Below are 25,081 nucleotides of genomic sequence, written 5' to 3'. Positions count from 1 at the left end.
GAACTACAAAGTATCTAATATTACTGTCCAATGTACAATTTTAATTTATGTTTCCTATAAATAGGAGAATAATTAATAAAAGCAATATTAATAAATTTGAAGAGAAAGAACCTAAAACCTCAAATCGCAGAATGGATTAGAAAGTTTTCAATGTTTACATTAGAGATTCCAGTAATGGTAGATGCAACATCCATTCTTACCTTACCTCCCCAGTGATTCAGAAGACACTGACTTCCCCAGATCATATCCTAGCTCCAGGGCTGGTTCAGAAACCCAGACTTATTTAAACCAAACAGCATACAGTGATTATTACTAGTCTAAAGGTGACCATGGGGTCTAAACAGGGCAAATGAAAAGAACTTTTAGTATGTGATTATGAAACTTCTATTTCTGTGCTGAAACTAATGGATGTTGTTGTTCCAACTGCCGATTATAACCACACTGAAACAAGAAGGAAACTAGCCTGAGGATACATAGGAAACACAGATAAACCAAGTTAGTACTTTGTTCATACTGTGCTTAAAGATCAAGCCCTAGAATCTCCTCTACTTACAAAATTTGCAGTATGAGACAAAAATAAACTTCCTTCTGGAATAAGGTAAATTATTTGGGGGTTTCTGTCATTCAGAGATGGATCCACCATAATTATTTTTAAATGGTTTCTCTAAAGTAGATAACCTCATGAAAGCTACTTCAAATTAGGAAACAACACTTCATATTTTATAAATAAATTACAATCTTTAAAAGTGTACATAAATTCATTAATCCATCGAGTTCAATCACAAAAATATATGTGACCAGTTAACAGACAATGAGTTTAGGTTACTTTTACTTAATTGCACAAAACTGTTTACAGTACATTTCTCAATAAAGAAAAATTGAATTATAACCCAAGGGTGAGTTAATTTGTACAAATCTTGAATAATGTCATATATATTTCGTTAACAGATGCTCAGAGACTCTGCAAAGACACTCCGCTCAATCAGAAGCCAGATTAAAGTTCCATCTGGAGCCTAATGGCTCCATGGTTCTATTACAATTACCCAAGTCACCAAAGTAAGCCTTAATAGCTGTATATCACGATCTCTCTTGAAGGTACATATAGTCTTGCCCCTAAAACCAGAAAATAAGATCATAATTTTGTGTATGCATACTCAGATGCAGAAGATTTAGTAGGTATCCAAATGCTATTGCATTTTTTCACTGAACTTTTCCTATGTGACTTTTCATCAGCATATCTGCTTAGAAACAGATGCTGGGATACTGCATCATCACCTTACCTTGACATATAAAGGACAAAGTTCACTTTCCCTTTAATCTATCTACAGAGTAACCCAGATACCTAGAATAATCTTTCACATTTCTCTTAGATCCTATCACAGGCATTTCTTATCAAAACAGAAAAACTGGATAAGGCTATTTTATTTCCTACTTTTCATGGCTATAAATTGTTGCAAAGCCAAAGGATTTAAGAGCAGGAGGGAACCTGGAAAGTACTCAAAGATCCGCATCTAAAACCAACATTCCTCAAAGTTCCACTGCCTGACATGCACTCTCTGCTTAAAACATTTTATAGCAATTTGACATAGTAATGAGCTTATGTTTTATATATCTTCAAGTCTTTGGAATAATATACATCTTTGGGTTTGTTTCTGTCTCTGGACTAAGACTTGGGCCCAGTTAGAACACTGAATTTCACCTGAAAGTGTGTGTTGGCCTAACAAGGTGTTTTGTTTCATTTTGAATGCCTTTAGATGGAACCCAGACTTTCTGATTAGCTAAAGTAGTAAGGTATTTACATCATTATCAGGTCAGCCCCAGAAGGCATCTGAAGTGGTCAATTAAAGATCCACTAGGCCAATGTTTCTCAAACTCTACTAACACCATTGGTGAGAAATAAAAGCAACTTCAGTGAATTGCATATAACATTTTTAAAAATGACTTGCCATTGCATAACCCACAAAAAGAATACAAGAATACATACACATGTGGAAGATCAACATCCCTAATTCCAAAATCCTAAATCCAAAATCTTCCAAAAGTTAAAACTTTTTGAGTACCAACATAATCCAGAATTGTAAAATTTCATAGCTGTCCTCATGTACTAAGTTGCAGTCTAGAGGCAGATGCACAATTTTAAAAAACCACCAAAAAAACAATTGTATAAAAATCACTTCTAAGTTATGTGTATAAAATGTATATAAAATAAATTTTGTGTTTAGATTTGAGTTCTATCCTCAATATATTTCTTATGTGAATATTCCAAAGTCCAGAAAACTTCCAAACTTGAAACATTTCTGGTCCCAAGCATTTCAGATAAGGGATACTCCACCTTTCTTTGTATATGGGTTGTGTCTTAAATTTTATTTCTTATTCATGGACATAATACTGTGAATGAACAACACTGTACCAGATGAGTACCTTCAAAGATGCAGAAGCTGGCACTTGTCAGTTAGCAGGACCAGATCCAGTGGCCCTTTTCCTATATTCATGATTAAAAGGTTTGTTTGGACATCGTGGTCTACAAAGCCAGTAAGAGTATATGTACCTAAACTAATATTTAAAAGTCCTAGACCAACTAAAATGTTTTTGTATCTTAAATACTAAAGATGAATTTTTATGTAGTTCGTTTGATTATACAGAAATTAAAAATGGCTATAAGTCCCCAAATAAAACAGAATACAGAAGTCCTCAATAGTTTAAAGACCAATATACAAATATAAAATTTCTAAAATTTTGATAAATATATTTAAGTATTTTATAAAAATATTCTTATAAAAAACACTGGCAGCATGCCAGGGAAAAGTTTATCTTAATATATAATTTATTACTTAAATAAACATGAGGAAAATACCTGAATAACAAGTAAATAATATTACAAGGTAAATTATAAAATAAGTACAAATAGTACATTAAAATGATACTACTTTTCTCCTATAAATTAGCACAAATATTTCTTTTTAAGTATTAATGTTGCTATTGATGTGAAAAATCCAGGAATCTCAAAATTTGTTGCTGGGAAAGAAAACTGGTAGCTTTTGGCACTTACCAGAGGACTTTAATTACCCTTTTATCCAGTAAATCCACTTCTGGAATTTATCCTATGGAAACAATAAGAGGGCATACAAATATTATCACAAGTAATTTTGAATGCAGTATTGTATATATAATAGTGAAAATTCTAACTCCCTCAATAGGGAATTTTTAAATTATGGTGCACCCTTACAACTATAAAACGAAATGTATATTTATCTTTCCTGCCCATAAAATGCTATTTAAAAAAATACATGTTTAAGATCCCATTTTTATGTTAAAACAGATTTAATCCTTCACTAGTAAACCACCCAATAATTTTAGACAAAAATGCATTTTTACATAGAATTCTCTAACATTATTGTTTTCTTTCAGCAAGAATACCCAAAATTGGGCTACGGTTGTGGCTCAGAGGTAGAGCACTTTGACTAGCATGTGAGAGACATTGGGTTTAATTCTCAGCACCACATATGAAAATGAATAAAATAAAGGTCCGTCAACAATTTTAAAAAATTAAAAAAAAAGAATAGCCAAAATTATAAGAAAAAAGAGAAGGAAGGAATAGAGGGAGGAAAGGAAGCAGGCAGAAAAGTAGAATTAAATGTAGGGAAATCTCACGATAAAATTAAGCAACCTAGAGAAACTGGTCTTTGAAATTAATTAAAATAAAGTTTTTTGACAAGGAAAACATAGCCTCTGAATATCCACAACAGGTAAAAAAGCAGGCCTTAGCCACAGACCTCATTTCTACCCATATGCACTACATGAAAGTGCAGGTGTGATTAACAAAAAGCCTGCATCTTTTATCTAGGAATTGGCCAGAAACAGCCAAGGGTAGCAGCCTCCTACACGAGGTACTAAGGGCATCAGCAGCAGCCAGGAAACTCAACTGCAAATGCCAACAGTAAAGGCTAACTGCAAACCCTATTGCCATAGAGGTAAACCTGCATGTAGACAAGGAAAGTAAAAAACTCCTCCTGGAAGAGCAAAGAAGTTAGATTACCAGGTCTTAAGTCTTCTCCTAAATGGAGCATTATGCTACCTTGCAGACTTAGATATTATTCAACAGTCTGACTTATGAACTGCAGAATTTAATTTTCCACGTAGTATTTCAGCCCTGTGTCCCATACTCTTTATGTGTGTGTATGGAAGCATGTATCAAAAAATAAGGTATTTATTCTGTTTTTACAAAGAAAAATAATCTAAAGTTTAGAATTTAAGACTTCAACTGACCTTAACACTCATGCACTTAAAATACTTAATTTCCCAAATACACTGATTTTCCTTACCATAAAGTCATGTGATATGGACTGTCCCTAACTGTGCAACAGGATCAAAGACATTGTCCTGAATGCTACACACTTTTTACCTTCAGTAAGACATACTAAAATTTCAAGTACCATTAAGAAATAGAAAGAACAATTTATGTTCACAAATATTTTCTTCCTTAGAATAATATCTAAAAAAGTAAAAGCCAATCAAGTATTCGTACAGATGTTGAAAACAATTCAGTCTTACAGTTTTCCCTAACAATGTGCATAATACATCATGGGACAGAATGGGAGAGAATATCAAATTTGAATCTTGGAACACCTATTTTGGAAAGCAGGACATGTCACAAATGCCACCATACATGAAGGTCTTAGGACAGGATAAGAGGTCTGGCAACCTACAGACATAGGAGTTAATAGGCTCAAGGACACCTATATAAGGGTAGAGTTCTATATCACTTTTTTTTTTTTAATATTTATTTTTTGGTTTTCGGTGGACACAACATCATTGTTTGTATGTGGTGCTGAGGATCGAACCCGGGCCGGACGCATGCCAGGCGAGCGCGCTACCACTTGAGCCACATCCCCAGCCCTCTATATCACTTTTACAAAGATAAAAAGGTCTCAGAGTCTCAAATTCTTTCCAGGAAATGGGCCTGCACGCTACTCCCCAAAATAATATTTTCCTTTCCTCTTTACTCTGCATGTGACTGTGCTTCAAGCATCTGAATAATGAACAATACAAATGAGTCAATATAATGAGTGATAAATAGAAAAATGGAAAACTATTTAAAACACTGCTTGTGTGATAAAAATCAATTCTACATATTAACCAATCAACTCACCACAAACCTAAAGCATAATCCACAATTACTAATTCACAAATATTGTTTTTCCAAAAATTCCATTCAATATCCAACATAAAAAAATTTTAATATAAAAATAATGATGAAGGAATCAAACCTTGAGACAGTATTCCTAATTCTACTATCTACTACAGTGACACAAAGAAAATCATGCAACTTGGTGAATTTGTTTCCTTCAAATGAAAAAGTTAAGAGATATCAAATATATAACAAAGAAATTTAAGTACTCTTCTCACAAACTTGCTTGATACCATAGGAGATTTTTTTAAACAGTGACACTTCAGTTGTTTGTATAAAGTTAGATTTTATAATTATAAATGTTGATAGTACTGGTACAAATTCTTCTTGCTTTTCAACTCAAAAATTTGCATTTCAGCTTTTTGTCCAAACTATTATTTATATTAAGACATTACTCTACACAAAACACACACACACTACACGACAGATAGACAATGCAAGGGCCAAGACTAAAATATCAGACCACCACCACTATGCCAGGTAAGTCTCTTGATTATAAACAGCAGAAACATATTCTGGTTAATATAAATCAAAAAGGAATTTATTGGCTAGACATTGAATAGCTCAAAAAAATTAAAAAAAAAAACAACAACACAAGGCTGGAAAATCAGGCTTGGTCAACTTGGTCAAGAACAAGTGATGATAAAATTAGAGAAAAATTCCTGCTTCCATAGTTTGGAAGGAAGCCTACAACTTAAGTTACAACAACAAGGGTCACAGGCCAGGAAGGAACACCATCAGCAGCTCTCAAGAAGCCCACATTCCCTCTAGCTACCACAACGCAGAGCTCAATCTTCAGAAGGACCTCATGACAGCATTTGGGCTTCCTTGGCCTGGAAAAGTGAGAGGCAGCCTCCCATCTAACAAGAAAGAGGGTTTGGTAAGGCCCTAGCAGTGGTCACCAGAAATATCCTCTACTAAGGCCCATTTTTGGTAGTGGACAAAATTGAAGCATCTTTAATTCAGTGACTACTCGTGTCTGTGAAAGTTTGCAAACTGAAAGTTCTTAAAAATTAGTGCATACTCTAACATTATTTATTAGATTTGTTTGGTGCAATTTCTAGTCTATTTACAAAGCAAAAATTCACTCTTCCTACAGTGGTTCTATCAACCGATACTAGACTGAGTAATTTGGATGGGGTCTAGCAAGTTTCTTAATACACTATAAGTATTGCCTCTTTATATTCTATCCGTCTGCTAATTTGGTTTCTTGCTTGCCTTTTTTGCTGCAGCTGTGCACCGGGTTAACTGTTTCAATGGTTTTCCTACAATAACTCACAAATTTTTTCCTGATCAGTGTGCTGTATGATTGGTTCTTTGTTCCTAAGATAATTATTTTACATTTGTCTACACTGAACTGCATTTGCCATCTGCTGGCCCAATCACCTAAACAATCCAAATCTTTTTGAATCTGATTGCATTGTTCCTCATTATTTCCCCTAGCTCCAATTTTAGGATCATCTGCAAACTCCAAGATCTTTTCTTTAAAGATTGGACACATTTCATTTTAATATAGAGGGATGTTTTTAAAAAGTGACCTTTTAGTCACACCAGCTGAAATCTTCTAACTTGAAAAGTTTCCATAAAGCTTATCCAAAGATACCTTCCAAATATACAAAGTGTTTCTAGAAACAAATTTAAGTAGAACCCATTCTGTTTCATTGCTCTTGATGTTACCATGTGTTTAAAAGTATTATGTCTAAGTTCTCTCCACAGTATAATTTTTAAGGAATATAAAAATTCTGTTATTCTTATACAGATATTCATGGCAATTTTGTGTTGTAATAAATTTCCTGAAGTACAGAGTACAAAATTCCTACATGTCATTTTACTGATTTAAAAAAAAAAAAAAAAAACATATCAAGTACTCATCAGTAATTGGAATTAGATGCACTGTTATCTTATGACCTTGCTCCAAGTGCTGATCCCCAACACTTCAGTTTCTTACTGACAAAGGAGATTTTAGAAGATAACTTCTCAGAACCCATCCAGCATTAGCATTCTAAATTACATTTTAAATATAAATCACATACTAGAGCTACACTACTTCTCAAATTTTGCTACTTCAGATTTTCCAGGCTCCACCTAATTATAAACCCTTCTATAACTCACTTTTTATTTTGAAGTACCTTAAAAGTGAAATGTTGTATACACTTATTTAAGCATAATTCACCCTCCAAATTAATTTGGCATATCTGAACATTACAAATCTTTGTTACTTAACTATGATGAAGGGGACCAGGTACATCTTTAGATCTAAGAAAAAACTGTAACCTTCAATGATTCCTTGTAGTATAACCACACATCTCCACAAAAACCTTATTTAACTTCTTAAAATTATCAAAATTGATGTATTTCAACAAATTTGTTATTTCAAGTGGTAGATGAGGACAACAAACTGAATTTAAGATCGACTTTGATTTATTCATTCAGTCAGTGGATGTTACAAAGACAAAAATGAATACTTACCCTCAAAAAGCTGAGGGTAAGATGTATACAAGTGGAAACAAACTATTATAATAGAGATACAATTAAATGGAAGTAAGGAAAAGGAAGAATTTACCTATGGCTAGTAAATGACAAGCTTTGAGGAAGATGCATTACTTGAACTCTATCAAATACTGTCTTCAAACACAAATGCAGAGGCTGGGGATGTAGCTCAAGAGGTAGCACACTCGCCTGGCATGCTCAGGGTGTTGGGTTCGATCCTCAACACCACATAAAAATAAAAAATAAAGATCTGTGTCCACCTAAAACTAAAAATTTATATATATATATATATATATATATATATATATATATATATATTTTTTTTTTTTTTTTTTTTTTTTAAAAATGCAGAACCAGGCATAGCAGCACAAGCCTGTAATCCCAGTGGCTTGGGAGGCTGAGGCAGAAGAATTGCAAGTTCAAAGCCAACCACAGCAAAAGCGAGGCATTAAGCAACTGAGTGAGACCCTGTCTCTGGATAAAAATACAAAATAGGGCTGGGGATGTGGCTCAGTGGTTGAGTGTCCCAGAGTTCAATCCACAACACCCAAACAAAACAAATCCACAAAAAAAAAAAAAATCCACTAAACTATCAATATTATCATAGAAAAGAAATATAAAATAGTAAGCAAACTGAAAAAGTAAATCAAAGAAAGATGGATTTGCCGATTATTTCTGTGTGATATTTCATGTGTGATTCTGTAAAAAAAAATTCATATTCAAGAAAGAAAAGGGTTTTTTCTATTTATTTTTAAAGGTATACTTTGACCAACTGAATACTATTACATGAAATATTACAGGCCAAAATCTATAACTTTTAACAGAAAAGTTAAGTCAATAAGAACTTATACATTAGATAACATATGAAGGATCTAAAGGATACTCTAAAGAATTAATCATATATTAAGCCTCCCGTCTTTTTTTTTTCTTCAAAGAACGACTGATTTGGGATGACATAAATTGAAAGGCAGAATTTAAAAATACATTAAAACTATTCCAAGTTAATTCTAGAATGATGAAATGATTAAGTCACATCTTTCCTCTAGGTTTGTAGAAAACCTTTATAACTGATTAATCAACTTCTCCCCACCTCAAACACTTTTGAAATGTCATTATTTGTTCTCTCCAGAGATATTTTATTTGTATTTTGTATTTTAAGTAAAAAGAAAGCATTTAATAAAATAACTACTGACTTTTATTTCAAAACAGTTCCCCATTCAATAGAACTTAGATATTTTGAACATCCTACAAATCATTTCATCTTACCTGTAAATCTAATAAAGACATTTCAGTTGAAACAACTGGACATTGCTTAAATTTCCCATGGATGCAGAGATTAAGGAAAGAAAATGTGTATGAGTAGGCAAAGGAGGAAATACAAAGATTCATCAGAGGTACAACACTGGAAGTGTGAGTGTTTCAATGAACACTTAAACAACTTAATGTCTGCTTCAATTTTCAAAATTTTAGTTTGAGATCAGTGTAGTAGAGGAAGGGGATTGATTGAGATACAGAAGATGGGATAAGCGAAGAACAGTGGAATGAATCTGACCTAACTTTCCTATGTACATATATATTACAGTAAATCTCACCTTTATGTATGTCCATAAGGCTCTTCCCTCTCTTCCTGGAGAAAGGGAACAGAGGGAAAAGTACTGGGGACTGAATTAGAGAAAATCATATCCTTGCTTTTATAATTATGACAAAATGAATCCTGATGTTATGTATAACTAAAAAAGAACCAATAAAAATTCTAGTTTGATTCCTATGTTCTATGCAATAGACTATACTTGAATTAGTAGACTCCTGAAACAAGCTCAGCTAAATCTCTTGTGATGTATATATAAACATATATATAAATTATAATAAGACTAAAAATAGTATGCTTCATATCATCTGAAATTCTCTCCTAAAGAAAGGCAATATGCAGATGTTTCAAACTGGCATCAACAGGTCACCTCCACTGGGCAAATAATTCACCCTGAAAAAATTGCAAAGATTCAAAAAACCTGGACATTCCACATAAAAAAAATCTAGATTTTTAACTTCATTCAAAAACAAAACAAGGGCTAGGGATATGGCTCAGTTGGTAGAGTGTCTGCCTTGCATGCACAAAGCCCTGGATTCAATCCCCAGCACCACAAAAAAAAAAAAAAAAAACACACTAAATTCAATTCTGGAGACCACTTCCAGCAAAGTTCTTCACTTATTCAACTTCCCACTAACCCACTTTTATCCCCTTTCTGTTGCTTATCAAGTTTCACTGGGACCAGGGTTTGTAACCCTTAAACAGAGCAGGCAGTCAGACCTTGATTCAAATCCAACTCCACCACCACCAAACTGCATAAACCCTAAGCAAGTAATCTGACCTCTTTAACATTCAATTTCTTTGTCATGACAAAAATATTATTTATTTTCAAGAGGTTAAAACAACAGAGTACCAAATAAAAAATTACATGTTCAATAAATAAATTATTAAACTACTGAGGTTGCAATTCCTAAAGCTATTTAACTAAAAGTTACATTTCCTTCCTTCTATATATGCTGTTATGGTTTGGATGTGAGGTGTCTCCCCAAAAGCTCACATGTAAGACAATGCAAGAAGACTGAGGAGAAATGATTGGGTTTTAGCCTAAACCTAACCAGTGAACCAATCTGATGAGATTAACTGAGTGGTAACTGGAGGCAGGTGGGGTGTGGCTGGAGGAAGTGGTTCATTGAGGGCATAGCTATAGGGTATATATTTTGTATCTGGAGAGTGGAGCCCGTTTCTCTCTCTGCTTTCTGATCATCATGTGAGCTGGTTCCCTCTGCCACACTCTTCCACCATGATGTCCTGCCTCACCTGGAGCCCCGAGGATTAGAACCTGCCTTCTATGGACTAAGACCTCTGAAACCATGAGCCCCTAAATAAACCTTTTTTCCTCTACAGTTGTTCTGGTTGGATCCTTTTAGCCACAGAAGCAAGAAAAGCTGAATACAACATATGCTAAAGAAAAAACTAGATCACTGTATAAGGCTCCATTGTAAAATGAGGATAAAACTGGATTTTTATATTAAAATGAATTGAAACTTGTGAAGTCCTTACAATAGTAAGGTACATGCTAGCCTCTAAAAAGAGTTGTTATTACAAAGAGTAGCAGTAGTAGTTGTTCCCAGAGAACTAGTGGACATGAGCTCTGGAATCCAATAGTTGTAGTTGGACATAATACCTTTATTTTAATTATTTTATATGTGGTGCTGTGGATCAAACCCAGAGCCTCGCATGTGCCAAGGCAAGCATTCTACCACTGAGCCACCACCTCAGCCCTCCTTGTATATAATCTTAAAAGTCTTCTCAACTATCCCACATTTTTATGTTAAAAATCTGAGTCTCTGTGAAAACAAGTCACTATGAAAGTATAGAAACAAACCTCGTGTTCTGGGCTTGTATACAAATTAAACTCTGACAGAAACAGAAGAGTTAATTCCAAGTATAAAGCAGGCACATTATATGGGTGCTCATAATTTAATTCCTAAGGAGTTTTAGCTTTATGACCAGTAGAATCACAGACCAGTCTGGTTGTACTTTCTTTCCAATTCCTTTCTGCTTTGCCAAGAAACTCAGCAGCTGAGTTAGGACCAGTGCAAAGAGGTACCTTCTAGGACTACTGGTTCCAAAGCTCAGCCATCAAAAATAAAGAATGAGCCAGGCATGGTGACACACATATCTGTAATCCCAGCTACTTGGAGGCTAAAGCAGGAGGATCCTAAATTCAAGACCAGCATGAGCAACTTACCGAAACCCCAAATCAAGTGAAAACATGAAAAAGGGCTAGGGAAGTCACTCTGTGGTAAAGCACCCCTGGGTTCAATTCCCCACACTAGGAAAAAAAATTATAAAGAGTGAAGAACGTCTGGTCGAGCAGCAGCAGTGGTTCTCTATTAAATGGTACCAAAAAGATAATTTAACTTTAGCATACTAATTATCTCCATTACAGTCATTTTTAATTAGTCTGAAAATAAAGCTTGATTCTTTAAGTATTTAATTTAACAAAAGATAGTCTCTCCTGGCTATAATAGTATACATCTCCCAGATTCTCTGCCATGTCATGGAAATCCTTTCACAGCACTCAAAACAATGAGAAAAAAAGCAACAAAATTGACTTAAAAAGAGTAATTTCCTTTCCAACCTAAATAAACTTTACACAAACTTGCCTTTGATAATCGACTAAACAAGCTGCACCACCAGCATCAAGGGAGGGTGTGCGGATATCTAGCAGGTGCTGCAGTTTATCACAAAACCGTCTAAAATAATTGGAAGTGACAACCAGCACTACCACAAATGATTTATTAGTCTTTCACTCAGCTTCTCAGCTTCCTCAGGGCCAGAATAAATAATTTACCAACTCTCTATCTTCCAATCATTAATTCTTCCCTATGCATCCAAACTACATTTAACTCTGATAGGTTCAGTGGAATAAAACCCACAATAGGACTATTTTTCCAAATACAGAATTATCTGACCGTATGTAAAAGCAAATTTGTCAATCAAGACATACAATTCAGATGAAGAAGTTAAGGGTTCAAAGTCAGTAACTATAGTCAAGTTTGAAGATGCTTGTGGAATAAATTAAGTGAAGACGAAAGAAATATAGAGCCTAGCTAGATTTCTTTCATAGGTAAGTAAAGGTTCTAGTGCCTCCATGCAGACCAAACCAAAGGGGCAACCTAAATACAGTACACAAAAGAGACTTTAGGGCTGGGGATGTGGCTCAAGTGGTAGCACACTCGCCTAGCATGCATGAAGCACTGGGTTCGATTCTCAGCACCACATACAAATAAAGATGTTGTGTCCACCTAAAACTAAAAAATAAATTTTTTTTTTTTTAAAAAAGGGAGACTTTAAACCCCAAGTGTCACTGTCTCACGGAAGCCACATTCATTGAATGAATATAGCCCACAAAACTATCCTACAAATTACAGAACATATTCCTTGTTGCCTGTCAAAAAAGGTAGAAACTTTAAAACCTGAATGTATAGGAGCTTTCTTCATGCAAAGCAGACTTGATACAAGACAAGGCTCATCTTCTTTGAAATATTTTAATGACTATTTTAAATGGGTTTATGACACAATTACTATACTCCTGTGAATTCTAAAAAGAAAATAGGTATGAAAACCAGATATACTCCCCCAAATATTATACTGTTAAAAGGTATGTATATTAATTATGTAGAGAAAAAACAGAAAGCAAAAATCACACCCTAAATCCATTTTGATGTGAGCTAGTCTTGTCTCATTAAATCAGCATCTATGATTAAAACTGAAATCATTTTTGGTACATAATGTATTGCATTGTTAGAGCAGCATCTGTTTATTATACAGCGTAAACATTTTTCAGCTTTCTGAAATTTCACTTATGCAAGAAATGGTCCAGACCTACAAATTCATTTAATCTTTTATTTCAAGAAGTACTTTCAATAAAATGATTAATAACAATAATAGTCTAATATGTGACATTCTAGGAGGAAACTTCAAGCTGCTAGACACAAAGAATTTCATAAATGGACAGTTTCTCTTTCGAGAGCACACCAAAACCCAAATCTTAAGAAAGAGACAGACAGGAGAGAGAGAGAGAGAGAGAGAGAGAGAGAGAGAGAGAGAGAGAGAGAGAGAGAGAGAGTGTGTGTGTGTGTGTGTGTGTATGAGTGTGAGATAGTATAAGTGTGTGTTTAAGTATATTTTTAGATACACATGACTTCTACCAAGTACATGATTTCTTCCAAAATACAAAATGCACTAAAGTGAGTTGAACTAAAAAAAAATTATAGAAATTCAAACCTAAGAAATGTAATTGAGATTATAGTATCTTCAAATAATCTTTTAAATTTCAGACTATTCATAAAATATCATTTTCAACAATCAATGTTTTATTATTATATCAGCATTACATAACTATCTTGGCACAAATCATTGTTCATAGTAAGCAAAACTAAACTATGTTTTATTTATATAAACATCCAGCTCATGTGTTGCTATGGAAAAATAAACCAAAAAGCATAGGTTCTAGTCTAACACAGGTTAAAATAAACAAAAATGGAAACCTAGATAACATTTTTTGAATGCATCTGTTTCAAAAATTCTTTTAAATGGAGATTTTACTTTTTTATTTTATTTATTTATTTGTTTTTAAATGAGGTGAGAAGAACAGAAGCCTTTAAAACAAAAAAGAGCAGCCTGACAATGCTGTCTGCAGGCTTTTTTTCTACTACAAATGGTAACAGTAGAATGGCTTTCAGGACAGAAGAAGTTCAACAAGAAAGGAGCAATCTACTGGCACCAAACTGCCTGAGGGTGCCGACTTTTGCCAGGACTTTGATACAGTGCTCAATTGAGAGTTGATGGCACCTGGTCCTATGTGTTCAAAACACTAGGCCTACAGAGCCCCATAAACATCTAAGGAAGAAGTCTGTGTAATTTATCCTGATCATTCAGTGTCTGTCAAAAGAGGAACAGATAAATTATAGTATTTAGGTTGTCAGATTATGAAATATTATAGAATTGTGAAAATGAATAAACCAGATGTACAAACAGTAGCAAATTAACAAAATCAGGAATAATGTTGAGTTAAAAGGGGGAAAAGAACTGCATAAAGACTAATAAAACATTAGATGAACTAAGAATAATGGATATAAGAATGCAATGATAATATAAAAACAAAAGAATATAAGCAGATTTCAGGATGGTGATCATCTCTGGAAAGGGAGACTTTCAAAATATTTTTTTAAAAATACATAGCTTTTGTTAACATAGTAATCTTGCATGGTAAATACAATGTTACCTATTCTTTGTATCCTCTATACTTTCTAATTTTTTAAAAAATCTGTTACAATTTCAACAATCTTCTTCTAAAAAGAGTTTCCAATATCCATACCTGAAACATGAGGAACCGCCTTTAAAAAAAAAAAAAAAATCACTTGTTTGCCTAGTACCCATAATCTAAACATTAAATTTGCCAGTGTAAGAAACTTAAAACTCTTACCTTCTTTTCACAAGTTATTTGATTGGATAACAATTTCACATCAAGTTCTCAGGAGACCCCATATCTGTATTTCAAAGTTGAAGTAGTACAGTTTCCACTATATGACATCCTCAAAGTTACAATCATTCTCAGCAGAGGCTTTTAAATATAGTTCTATCATCTGCTGTGAGAACAAACAGGAACCAGAGCCTGATTCCCAATTCCTTGGCTCTAGCATCCTTGGGAGAACCTGTCGCTTTTTTAGTGGGTATGTTTTTTTCTATCTTCTTTGCATGTAAAATATTAAACTTCAATATTAAACTATAGCTACATAGAAACAAGATGCTTTCCATTAACAATTACATCTGCATATGAGAACAGAAGTTACTATATACTTTTTGTCACCATGAAGAAAATATCAAAGATGCTGTTAATTTTCACAAAAACTGATAAATATTCTCTCAAAAGTAGCAGCCATCTGATTTAAAGAATTACAGGCTTGTTATCTTAAACAAGAAATGATATCCAACTCATATTGATGTTTTCTATCTGAAGTATGTCATGCAATATTATAATTTATCTCATAAATCTACCAGAGTGTGATCAAATCCTATCAACTCTGATTGGCATAAATTTGAAACAATAAAGCAATCACATCTGTTTAAGCAGTTGTAGCTTGCTAGACAACATTTTAAAAGTTTATACAATAACATAATTATACTTTTCTTCCTCTCTAAGATCCTCCTACACTAGAGCTTTACATAATTTTTTTTATGTATACTGGGTTCAGTGTAACCTAAAATAGGAAATATGGTACAAAACAAGGAGATGGAGGAATTGGTGAAGACAGATAAGTGTGAATTTGGTATATTCAAAAAAGTAACAAGCTCTATATGAAGAACTTGCTCTCACAGTAGGGGAGAATAAATAAGTATCTAATTTCATGACTGAAACTACTCTTGAAAAAGTACGAATGCTTAATTTAAACAAAAATATGTGGGTAAAGGACAAAAAGATTAGTACACAGGAAAAAAAAACACTGAGCAAAAAAAATAGTATATAAATAAAATTTTAAATCACTACCCATTTTAGGTAATAAAATCTCTACTTTTCAAAACTTGAATTATTTAATGAAAACACTATATTATGTATATGAATCAATAAGTGAAAAACGCAATATCCCCAAAACTAGAGTATCCCCTAAATTAACTGTATACAATTTTAAGAACATTTTAAATAAGCAAGCAAACCAAAACATAAGAATGAGTAGGCCTTAAAGATATTGAAAAACTATGGCTAAAGAGAAATAAACATTAAAAAAAAAAAAAACCTTTAAGCTGTTAACTTCAAGTTCTCAATCCATACTATATTTGTATATACATTACCCCTAAAACATGCCTGAAGATAAGGTGAATATTCTAGGAAAGACAAATAAATGAGTATAAACCCCATTTATAAATGAGTATAGATACCCAGTGTGAATTTGGTACATTTAAAAAAGAAACAAGCTCAATATGAAGAACTTGCTCTCACAATAGAGAATATATAAGTTTGAACAAAAAATATAGAGTATCTAATTTCATTACTAAAACTACTTTGAAAAAGTATGAATGCTTAATTTAAACAAAAATATGTGGCTATTTACCAAATACATATATGTTATATATAATTTTGAGATCTTTTACTATATAAAGTCTGAGATATACCTTTTACCTGCCATTCTTTACATACAATAGTTTGAATTTAAAGCAATTATATTTCCTACCATTAAGTTTTAAATCAATAAAACTAAAAAACCTGATAAAAGGAAAACCTTCAAAGAAAGACAATGTGTTATCACGGTGGTGAAACTTCAACTCAAGAGGACAACAAAGACCTTTTAATTAAATCTAGTGCTTATCTCAGATATTTTCCTTATATCTGCAGACATAACAAATTTTTACAAAATGAAAAGATTACATTTTGTCAGACTTTTTTTAACACTATTTGGAATGATTGGAATGCTGTGTTGATGAAAAGATAAGACCTTTTCTTTTCCTTTTTCTATAATTTTATTGTACTCTCCTTAATTCATAAAAACATCTAATAGTTTTCCTCACTTGATTTTATTCCTATCTTCTAGTGTAATTTCTAATTAAATGCAACAGGAAAAATGGCTCTCTTATTCTATTTTATACATCTATAACAGAATACTGAGTCTGGACAATTCACAGTAACAGAACTTTATCTGGCTCATGGTTCTGGAGCCTAGAAAGTTCAAGATCCATGGACCGCCATTGGTGAGGACATTCTTACTTCTTAGCTCCCATAGTGGCATGCAGAAAGACGAGATAGAATTTGGTTTTATAAGAAACCCATTCCTATGGAATGAACCCCTTTCCACAATAAATATATTAATTCACCTAAGAGGGCAAAGTCCTCATGACCTAAACACCTATCATTCGGCCCCACCTTCCAACACTATTACATTGGGGATTAATTTTTTTTTTTAAAGAGGATTTTTTTTAGTTTCAGGTGGACATAATATTTTTTATTTTTATGTGGTGCTGAGGATCGAACCCAGTGCCTTATACATGCTAGGTGAGTGCTCTACCACTGAGCCACAACCCCAGCCCTATATTGGGGATTAAATTTCCAACACATGAACTTTGTGGGATACTTCCAAACCATGGCACTCCTTTATGTTGCAACTCTCATGACTACTATGGAATATGGCTTACCTATAAAGACATGTTTTTGATTAACCTAGAATATTAATATTTTACTAAAAGACATAAATCTGTTAAGTTTATCTATCAAACACTAATTAAAATAGAAGAAATAAGTTTAAGCCTTCTGACTAATGTATATTATTGCTATCTATTAATCTACCTCACTTTTGCATTTTGTTTTTATTCATTTAATAAATACTATTGGGGGAATTAATAAAAATAAGATAATTTCTGTTCTTATAGCAATAAACTACAATTTAATGTTGTATAAGTGCTCTAGAATATGTGGAAGTGTAGTAAGATTATTAAAAAAAAAAAAAAAAATCAGGGAAAGCTTAAAAGAGATGCATCCGGCAAGAAGGGTTAACCAGGAAAAGAGGTAAGGAATAACAGTGTATAAAATGACTACATGGGCTTATTTCTTCTCCCTCTCAAAACTATTCTACAATTAATAATTTTTCTTTCACATGGACAAAACAAATAGAGGTGGCATAAAGGAGGAAAGAGATCACAAATTTGGAGGAAAGAGATGAATAACTTGTCAAAGAAAGTTACTTGTAACAGAATCTGTAAAAGACAAAGAGAAGCAAACTTTTTGCCCAAAGTCAGGCAATGACTGAATCTCACACAACCCCAGTGGTGAATCTCCAAGTGAACTGAAGGAAAAAGAAGGGGACTGGGGGTGGGGAAGAACAGGAAGAAATAATTCAAGACAATATTCCCAAACCAAAGAACACTTGCTTTCAAAATGAAAAGGTCTTTTGAAGATCCAGTAAAAATGAAATAAAACCCATTTCAAGACTCATCAAAATAAAATCTGACATAAAGATTCTAAAACCTGGGGATACATAGTGGAAAACAAAACAAACGGGGAGGAAGCAACATGGACTTCCTAATACTAACACTGAGCGCTATAAAACAAAGTCTTCAGTATCTGAAAGAATGATCTGCAACCTAGAGTTCCATACCCAACTAAACTAGCAATCAAGAGTAAAATAAAGATATTTCCAACCTTTTGTAGTATCTATTTCCATATCATGAAGTAGTAAAAGAAAAAAAAAAGGAGAATGAGCTGGAATTCATGGCTAAGAACAAAGTAAAGCTATCTAATCTGGGAGGATAATCAAATTTTTGACCTTCTTCAAGATCTTTTTACCATATCACAGCATAACTAAATGAAAATAGCAGTAGCAGTTTAAGAAATAGTAGCTGTAATAAAATAATACCAGAGGAAATAATTATAAGCAAGCATTCTTCTAAACGTTTTGCTCTTTAAGAAGTTTTAGAAGACTTCTAAAAGTTTTACTCACATACAATATAAACATCATCAATTTGAAGACAAACCAAACCATGCATCTATAATAAATGTGTAAATGCATGTATATATGTGAGTGGGAGGGTAGTCTTCATTCATGCTATGGTTTAATTGCATTATTTTAATATTGTCTCAACATAGCAGCATGGTTTATATGAAGAAAATGTTTTAGATATGTAAAATAACATTTCATAAACATTGTCAATGACGTATCAGTTCTCAATGTCAGTCTCCTCCCAAAACTGATTAGTTAGCATTAGTTATTTTTTAAATGTTAGTTGAAAACCTGCACATCCTACATGGTTGCCTTTTGAACATAATAAATTCTTTCAACACATTATGTATTCTTCTTATACAGTTTTAATTTATAAAATATCAAAGAAATCAGAGTAAGCCCCTATAGTACTAACTGGAAGCATGCTTATCAACTTGGTCTACTTATTTTTCTGTTCCCATTCATAGGATCCTTAAAATTCACCTTGAAAACATTTTTCCAAAAGCTGTGAAATATCAGTTGGCCTTTATTAAAAGTCATAACCACAAAATGCCTTGGTTGGCTAACAAAAAATAAACACTGACCATAATAGAACTTAATATTTAAAAAACTCTTAAAGATTCTGCATGTGAATTAAGATTCCTGTTCAATACATATTATACAAAACTATTAGGAATTACTCAATTTAAAAAGTTGAGATATTACTAGGGTGACCATAGGTCTGAATCTGCCCAGGAAGGTCCCAGTTTACAACCTACTATCATGACAAATTATAGTATACCATTTTGCTTTCAAAAGTGCCAAGTTTATCAATGTGTGTGATATGTATTAAATATAAATTGTGGATTTATAAGATACAGTAGGGTCGACCTAGCTATTATAATATTTCATATTACCAAATCATCTTGTTGATTTTGCGATTAGCATTAGTATTTATGAAAAATCTAACTTAAAATCTTTGGGTGATTTAAACAGTACTCTGCCTTATGGTTCATACCAACATCACCCACACTCTATAACTGTTCAATTCATTTCGTTTTTGAATGCACTCTGTATATTATTAAAGACCTAGGATGGAGACTTCCGGGTCTTCAGATTAGCAAATAGTGTTCGAAAGATGTTTTCCTCTTAGCTTCACACCAAATTCACATATTTTATTACTCTCCAAGGGTCCCCAGAACTTTTAAATCACTAGATCTATTTAAAACTACAACTAGTTACTTTCTTGTCCTTTAATGTACATGTTAAAATGCTTTAATGCTGTTTTTAGGATTAATAGCATATTTGGAATCGTTTCTATAAAGGCTGATTAGCCAACACTTCATTCTTTCAACAGAATGTGTCTATTTGACTCTGATAACAGCATTATTTTTATAAGAAAATCCGATTTGATCTATTGGAGTCCTGGGCATAGGAGTCTAAAGACCTAAGTGTTGGTCCTCCACCAGGCAAACATGATCTCCCTGAAACACAAGTTTTTTCCTTCTATATGAAATTTTGGTCAACAGCATAAGATTATGGGAAGAAAAATCAAGAAGCTCAAGTACTTACCTACTGTTTAAGAAAGATGACTAAATATAACACAAAGTAAATGTATCTATCAGAAATATCTACATTCTCTGACATTTAAAAAGAAATCTACACATACCAAACTACAACAAGTTTAGAAGAAAGGCCTTGAGTCAGACTGCACAAATCCTATCCCAGAGCCACCACCAACTCTCAGTAATGCGACAATGAGCAAGTTACTTCACATCTCTATTTCTTTATCCTGAAAATTATACTTATCTCACCAAGAAAATCAATAATCCAAGTAAAAGATCTCATCTCAGTGCTGTGTCTACATGCAAGAACTCAATAATGTTAACAATGATTGCAATAGCCTACATTAAGGTCTCTTTTTCAAAGACAAGTCCAGGAGAAAATGTTACATGTGCATGCATGTATACAATGGTTTATTCACCACTGGAGAAGGCAGCTTTTTCTTAACACACACAAGCACATTTAAAAATAAAATTCCATATTTAACAATATCTGGTTGTTCATCTCCCGAAAAATCACAGATATGCATGATACACACATTTCTAAATTCATGTATATAAATCAAAGGAAAACACTTCCTCTAAATCAAGCATATGAAGATATTAAAGCAATGTTCCAATTAAATATTTATATATTCAATAGTTCAAAATAGGAATTTGGATACATGTGTGCATAATTTACAATTCTATAGTGAAACCTGTCTATAGAGGCCATTTTTGCTATATTTCAATACCATCTTAACTTGAAATGTACAATGCAGTTTCTCTCTGAAGTGTTAAAGCTTTACGTGGTAATTCACTGCATGCAAATACAAAATAAAGACCACAGTGCACACATAGCACTCTTTACCCAAATGACTACCTTAACCTATTCATTAAACCATTCAACAAGAAAGACCTAATTGCTGCACTATATCATGAAAGAGTCAAAAAAACAATATTACATTCTTTGGTTTAAAAAATCTTCACATAAAAGAATTATTAAAGTCAAAGAAACTATCTCTCACATTTATAAAGATCTCTATCCAATCTAATACTTTAAAATGATATGAAACTGTCCATGAGAAGTATGATGTGAAATGTCATTATGACTGACATAAAAATCTATATAAACATGCTACTTTCCAAATACACATATAATGGAGATTTAAACAACAAAGACTATCAGTTAAATTTACACCTCAAGGGTCCAAATCTAAGTTGGACTTCATTTCTCTGAACTTTCCTAAAAACACTTTAGTAAACTAAACAGATTTTCCACTAAAATAAAATAAAGACTCCATTATTTATCCTAAAGCAAGTAAGAAATACAGACCTGCCCTTTTTGAGATACAAAGGATAATGTGGACTGAGGTTTACAAGTTCAATCTTGGCTTACAGATGACAAACTATATTATAAATCCCTGAATCTACAATGACCATGCACACAATACACTGACATTTTAATCACCTACTAGTAACCCTAAATTGGTAAATTAAAGCTAAAGAAAACATAACTAAAATGTTATCACTACCATATATTTAAAAAAAAGGAAAGGAAACAAAAACTCCATGAGCATTGCAATGAATATACTTTTGCCTTAGAGCTAATACTTTTCAAGAACCACAAAGAAAAAAAAAAATCAAAACTAGTCAGTAACAATGCAGCATCTAAAAGCAATAAACTCAAAATTAAGTTATAAATAATTTAAAGCATGTCATGAAGATATATTAATAATTCATCAGATAAATAATTTACTAAATAATCAAATAAATAAATAATGAAATACATAAATAAATCAGCAAATAAATAATTCTGCAAAATAACCTAAACAATAAGCCACCCAAACAAATCACAACCTATAAAACTACAATGATTTTCTGGATTCTGATAGTTTTAAATAAGCAAATGTACATATACTAGATCAATCCTTGTTAGAAATATTTTTCAATGCTACTAGTAAAATCCTCATCTTAATATATAAGAACACATTTTCAATTTTTAAAAGACTGTACAGAATTAGTTCTCATAAATTATTAACATGAATATAATATATCCTCCTATTTTTTACATGTAAGATCTTTAACACATTTTCCCCTCAAACAGCTGGACACCTGAAATATTCTTAACTTACACTTCTTTTATCAAAGAGATATTTATAGTATAACAATCCAACAGACTTTCTGATGGTTCTCTTATCTTTAAGGCATCAAAAATGCTCTGAAGCGGGAGAGTAAGAATTAATCTTGGGGCTGGGGTTCTGGCTCAGCAGTAGAGCACTCGCCTAGCACGTGTGAGGCACTGGGTTCAATCCTCAGCACCATAAAAAAATTAAAAAAATAAAGTAAATTAAAAAAAAGAATTAATCTTAATTATTATAGATGGTATTCCATTCGTTAATGGATAACGTTTTATAACTCTCAAAATAACAGTAATTGGACCGTCTTTGTTTTTTAAAATGTCAAGAAATTTAGGATCTCTTTTTTTATTTTATTGATTTTTTAAAATAAATGACAGCAGATTTCTTGGTGGACTAAGTTCAACCTCACAGAGTCCAACTTTCTCTATAGGAGCTGACATACAAGCTGTTAAAACTGGCAGGATTTCAGACGTGAACACCAAAAGTTAGAAGGACAAAGTGATTGGTTGACATCTAAAGCGACCTTCAATTTGGAAAACTCAAAGTCCTTCAAAGAACACAACAAGATCACTTAACTGCTACAATCTGAACAAAATTACAATCTAAGGTATCACAAGGTGTCTAAAACACTACTGACCTCCTAATCAGTCTACATTAAATACTTAAAGTTCATCTTTCCAAAGTACAGTATTCATGAAATCCATGAACAGAAGAAGCTCTCAAAAACTATTACAGGCTTTCCCATAGATGTATGAACTTTGTGATGATTTTGGACACATTTAAGGGAATAAATTCAAACAATGTAATACAACATTTGATGAGAAGAAAACGAGTCAATGTGTTTTATATAGCTCATTTTAATGACTCTCACAATCACCTTTCAAGTTAGGTTAATATTTTACCCATTTTACAGTCAAGGAAATGAAAACTCAGGAAGATTGTGTATACTGCATACAGTGCCCAAGTAGCAAGGAAGATCTGATCTCAGTATTCAGGTTCAGTTAACCACAGAGTCCTTAAATTTAGGCTCAATTTAAAAATGGAGGAAATTCTACCACATAGTATGTGGTATACTGGTTAGAGTAATGGTTCACCAGGGGCCATTTTGTCCCCCGATGGAAATTTGGCAGTGTCTGGAAACATTCTTGGATGTTGCTATTGGGAAGTATTGTTGACATCTAATGTTTACAAGTAAGGGATGCTGTACAATACACAAGACATCTCCCCATCTCATAGATTTATCTGACCCACAATGGTAGAAGTGCTGGCTCATCCATCTGCCCCTCAGGAAACTGTGGTTTTGAATAAAATCATTTTTTAGAAAAGCAGTTTTTCCAAAATAATACATATTTGGTTTGAGGATGTAGAGTCTTTTTTTTATATATATAGCACTACATATACTGAGATATCTTAGGAAAAAAATGTGTATCCATGGAAGAACAGATATATGGAAACTCTTTGTACTTTCTGCTCGATTTTCTATAAACGTGAAACTGCACACATCTCTTTAAAATGTGTATTCCTCACTTATTTGTAATTAACTATCTTAGAAGCAATACTAAAATAATGTCTACAGTTATTTTTAAAAACTTTAAATTTTCATATCAAAATTTGTCAGCAAAGTTAATATAAGATTAAAAGTTACATTTATGAACTATCCTCAAAGTGAGTATCCAAGACATTTAATATTAAAAACTTACAGGGATGTATTATTCCAATGCCATACAATATGTAATTGTCAGTGTTTTGTTTTGTATTTTGCCTGAAAGTATCAAGTACTAATGGCCCAAGTTTCTGCCATCTTTTTGCTCTGACATATACTGTTTCTATATATAGTGACCTCATATTCCAAGAAGGTTGTGGGGACCAGCACCTAGGTGCATGCCTGTAATCCTAGCGGCTCAGGAGGCTGAGGCAGGAAAGTTGCAAATTCAAAGCCAGTCTCAGCCACTTAAGTGAGTCCCTAAGCAACTCAGTGAGACTCTGTCTCAAAATAAAAAATAAATAGGGCTGGGAATGTGGCTCAGTGATTAAGCACCACTGGGTTCAATGCTGTGGGAATTCCAACTAACATACAGACTTAGCGTATATCTATAAATATAGATCCATCAATATGCTTGTAGATAAAAACTGCGATCATACAAAATTTAATACAACTGAATTACCTAATGATTATAGTGGTTTCACTGTGACTTTTGGAAGGGTAACTAAATTTATTTTCTCCACACATTTCATAACTTTAATTTTTCTACAAAGATATATACTATATTTACAACTATTTGCTTTGACCTAGATCCAAAAGTCATCATGCACCCTGTAAAAGTAGTTTAATTCAGGATTCAATTTATTTCACTACTTAGAATTTGCCAATTTGTAAACACAATGGTGTGAAGAATCTGTAACTGGGCTCTATCTTTCCCCACTGGGGCAAATCATACACATTTTTCTAGCAGGCAGTAAAAAGTCAACCTCTCAATGTCCAACTTGTATTCAGCTTACCAACATTTACATATCACAACTGTCAGCTTTGCACAAATCATTTCTAACCAGATGCTAACTCCATCATTCCTAACAATCTACCCAGACATATTGACTGCTTTGCTCTTCTCACTCTGTGGAACTAATCATTTGTCCTTCATGCTTCTACAAATCCTTCTACTTTCTATATTTCTGATTTGTTTTTAATTTTTGCCCTATCATATATATTTCTAGTTGCTTGT

General features: G+C 32.9%; 1 protein-coding gene across 1 annotated transcript in view; it reads right to left on the bottom strand.

Moving 5' to 3' along the window:
• LOC124080732 (TBC1 domain family member 5) overlaps positions 1–25,081 on the bottom strand; it is a gene marked incomplete at its 3' end in the record, with an annotated part of 424,799 nt that overhangs the window by 366,940 nt on the left and 32,778 nt on the right. The window contains 1 exon segment of the mRNA XM_046426732.2: positions 3,050–3,101.

Source organism: Marmota monax, unplaced genomic scaffold (assembly GCF_021218885.2).
Source record: "Marmota monax isolate L192 unplaced genomic scaffold, Marmota_monax_Labrador192_F-V1.1 WCK01_AAM20220418_F8-fsc00452, whole genome shotgun sequence".
Taxonomy (NCBI): Eukaryota; Metazoa; Chordata; class Mammalia; order Rodentia; family Sciuridae; genus Marmota; species Marmota monax.
This window is presented reverse-complemented; position numbering and strand designations above follow the sequence as displayed.